General features: G+C 28.8%; 1 non-coding gene across 1 annotated transcript; it reads right to left on the bottom strand.

Annotated features, from left to right (window-relative positions):
* Nucleotides 1-925: 925 nt before the first annotated feature.
* Nucleotides 926-997, bottom strand: TRNAE-UUC (transfer RNA glutamic acid (anticodon UUC)). The gene has a single exon. It is a non-coding gene; the product is annotated as a tRNA-Glu (tRNA).
* Between the last annotated feature and the right edge of the window lie 3,494 nt (nt 998-4,491).

Genomic DNA, 4,491 nt, shown 5'->3' with positions numbered 1-4,491 from the left:
CACAAGTCCAAAAACGTGTGATCACTTTGAACAACTCAATTAATGGCTTAAACTTATGGTTGAGGTTTTAGGATATGTTATATACTTTAATACACTCCTTCACACAATAGCATTTTGGGCTAGAAGTTTGGATGCGACACAGGCCTCCTCATACCTGATATTGAATATTCCTCTTTAAATGAGGGGTGGTTTAGATACGAATTTTTGACTTCTTGTCACACTGGCTCTAATACCATGTCAAGAAACCAATTCAACCAAAAACTTAACTTATGGTTGAGACCTTAGAATATGCTATACACTCTAACAATCAGTGCTGCATGAATGTTAATAGACAGGAGGATTATTTATGTCTAAATTCATTCATATTATCATAATGTTTATCTCTTTGTTTATTTGGCCAATAACTCGATATATAAAGGCACAACTCACGATCTATATAATAATCTGTGAAATTTATAGACTATACCAAGTGATTTCCTAATAAGCCTAAGGAAAATAAAATCACACATTTTATGTGAGACAGTTTTATTGTAAAATGCTCTTTATATAGGGGTTGAATAACCCCATTAATATAATTATTAGCATATAGGCTTTCGTTTTAAGATTGTCTCATCAATATTCGATAGACGGTCTCTCACATTGCAAATCTGCAACAACAATAATGTCTCAAAGTTGTTGGAAATGTTTATAGCAAACACATGTGGTGTTTCTTCTTATGTGATTAAATTTGTCATTCTTTTTTTAATATGTCTTATCAAATTTATCATATTTTATATTTGATTATTAACCATATTCATTCTTTAATTTCATCTTTACATTAAACTTACTTTTAATTACATTCGCATTTTTCATAAAATACCAATTTACATTCAAGTGATAAACCCTCCACAGTAAACTACTGAATGCAAGGCTGAGGATTAAAAAATTCCGTTGCCGGGAATCGAACCCGGGTCTCCTGGGTGAAAGCCAGACATCCTAACCGCTGGACGACAACGGATTTTATGTTGATCAAGTTGGAATTATAAAATTAGTTCTGTTACTAACAAATTACCATAAAAATAAGACCTTTTTGTTTGAAGATAATAAGACCTAAGGACCCACATTTTTTTTTATTATATTGTTATTTTATACTCGATTCTTTTCAGTTGTCTCATTTAGTTTTTTAATATTATTTATCGATCACTCTTAATTTGTATTTTATTTTTAATCTAGACGTCAAAATATAGTCATGTGGGATTTTGTTTGATTCGTCTCAATGTAAATTTTATTAATATTAAATTTTTATAATTTTTAATTATACACAATTAGAGATATTCAGAATTGAATTAGTACATTGAATAGTGTGCAAAAACTAAATGGGACAACTGAAAAAAATTAAAAGGAGTATTAAATATTTAATTTTTAGACAAGTAATCACACTTGCATGCAAAAAATACCGTAAAAAAATAAAAAGTAAAACTTAATAGTGGGAAGTAAGGATGGACATGAGTTAAATTTGGATCGGATCCATCTACACTCAAATTCAAACTCTATTTTAATTATTGGACCTAGATCATGACCCAGATTCATAGAGTCTGGAAATTTTGGATCCAGATCTGTAGGATTTGGATCTAGGTCCAAAATTAAGAATATTTTATTTTTATAAAAAAAAACTTTGAAAAATATACTATACAGTTTCGTCCATCTGTATAAAATTATTTAAACAATTTCATCTAACAAAGAACTTCTAATACTAATTGAGCAACCAAATATGTAAAGTTTTCCAACATTTAGATTCTTAATATGAAATATATATATATATATATATATATATATATATATATATATATATATATATATATATATATATATATATATATATATATATATATATATATAGATATAGATATATATATATATATTCATTAATTATTTTTATTTTTATAGTATAGATAAAACGACTACATATCAAATTACATAAACTAACAAAGTATCAACTCACGTAATGTAAAGATTCAAATCCAACAAATAAATACACATAAGAGACCTAAATTAGGGTCGAATCGATTCAAGACCTCTTAGGGTCCAAGACCCCTACCCATAGGATTTGAGTATCAACTCACATAATGTAAAGTATATAATTTTCTTACAAAAGTTTATGCAAAAGGGTCTATATGTCAGATTTGAGTCTTAAAAGTGTCTATACAAAATAATAAAACATCATACATGATTTTTATAAGTTCAAATGGCCTAATAAACATGTTATATGTCTTCTGAAACTTTGGTATAATTTTACAAAATAAATTATTAATTATTTACTAATTTATCAAATTGATAGAAAATGTTTATTTATTAAAAAGTGTAATATTGTTAATTAAATTTGGGTAAAAATAGACCTATATAAAAAAATTATAATTATATTAATAACCTACTGCCTCATAGTATAAATTAATTTTAAATTAGATGGTTTATAAATTTTACGGACTTAAGACACCATTTAAATAATGGTAAATACCCAAATTGTCGAAAATAATTGTAAGATCGTTATAAATTCGCATAACCAATTATAATCTGATGGGACAACCTTAAATTCATTTTAAATAAGGTATTATAATGACTTGATTAATTTGGGCCTTGTTGGAGAATTAATATGTACTTTGTAAATCAATTATCGATTTTATTACCGGCAAAACTATCTCGTATTTAAGAAAATAGTGTTTTATGAAATCTTCGGTCGTAATGATTTTATAGACTTATGAATCATATTCTAGTTGTTTTGAATGAATATTCAAAACCCTTTTAAGTTATATTTACTTTAAGAATGATTGAAACGAAACATTTTAGTGGTTTCCTTAAAAAAAATCGTATTGAACTTTAATTACTTTTTGTTACGATGCATTTCCATACATGCTAGCGATGCCCCAATATAATACAAAGGTTATGTTTAATGATATGATTATGCTAAGCATGTTTTACCCATGTGGGAAATATTATGATTTGATTTTTCTAAGTCGCAAATAAAGTATGTTTTGCTATGTGCAAATAAAAGATGTTTATCATATGGAAAAAGTTAATATTTTTGACTTTTAAATGCTATTAAAATTACAAGATATATATTATGTACAAAAAAATGTTTTAGCTTAAATGGCGGGTACATATGCCACAGCAAATGTTGTGTGCATGATTAAACGGCTCACCAATGCTGAGCGCGTATTGTTCATAATACCATTGTGTTACACTTGCCGGACATGTTGCGGACGGTAGACCGACTACCAAACGAGTCACATGATGGCTTACAGAGTACCCATGTAAACTTATGATATGAGTTTGAAATTGATTTGGATCTATTGAGATCTTATGATTTATGATGAAAAATGAGAATTTGAAATTACTATAGAGCCATTGAACTGGATTTGAATCATTATATGATTTATCAAATGAAAAAACATATTTCAAAATGAATTTACTCAAATAAAAAAAAGGATTTTAATAACTTGTTTGACGGACACCAGTGTGTTTATACTCAGCCTTTTTGCTGATATTATGCTTTGTATGTTTTTCCAATGATTTTGTTTTTAGAGTAAACCCCTATGGCACCTCGACGGAGAATGGATATGCGAGCGGAAGTTGAACCCGAGTTGGAGTATCACTCCCTTTTTGTTTAGATCTCTTTATTGTATTTGAGAGACTATTAGTTTAGATTTGACTATTTTAAGGATGTAATTTGAACTTTGGACTTATTTCGATTTGGTTGTAATTTTCCTATATTTTGGACAGTTAAGACTTCCGTTATATTGCTTTGGTTTGGTTCAAGTATTATACTTGAATATTGGTTTGACCTTTAAGTAACCCCTTAATTGTGTTGGCAAAAGTAAGCTTCCGCTTGATTAATACTAAATTCCAGTTAGTGTTTGCCTTCATAATTCGAGGCGGTTACAGTTCATCCTCAACAATGTTGGCATGGGCACACCCTAATTCAACAAGAAATCTTTTAATCCATCTTTCAAAGATCATCGTTAGTCAAGCATTGTCTTAATCAAAACTGAATTTTATTTACTAGCTTTTAGTTTGTGTTTATTTGAGTCGAACCTTTTATGTTAAGTGTTAGTTTTTTAGTTAAAAGGTCATGTTACTTTAAGTGTTTTAGAAAGTCTTTAGGCAAGTATGAAAGCACAAGATCATGAAGCAATCAAAGATGAAGTTCAAGCAAAGGCACGAAAAGAGGTCGAAAATTTTAGTTAAGTTTCAAGCATCTTGGCGTGTGGAATACATGCTTAAAACCATCATCTTTAAAGTCCCTGTTTAGTCCAATTTAGCTAAGGTAGTTATTTGTAGAAACAATAATAGTTACTAGAAGTTAGAGTTAGTTTCTAGTAGTTATTTTCGGTTTTTGTAAATAGGAAATCATAGAACAGAAGTTACGTAAGGAGTTACTCACAAATTGGACACATGGGAGGCGGTTACCAATCGGCCACTTTTGGTAACCACCAAACGGTTGTGACTGGTTCTTCC

This window comes from Amaranthus tricolor, chromosome 2 (assembly GCF_026212465.1).
Source record: "Amaranthus tricolor cultivar Red isolate AtriRed21 chromosome 2, ASM2621246v1, whole genome shotgun sequence".
Classification (NCBI taxonomy): domain Eukaryota; kingdom Viridiplantae; phylum Streptophyta; class Magnoliopsida; order Caryophyllales; family Amaranthaceae; genus Amaranthus; species Amaranthus tricolor.
This window is presented reverse-complemented; position numbering and strand designations above follow the sequence as displayed.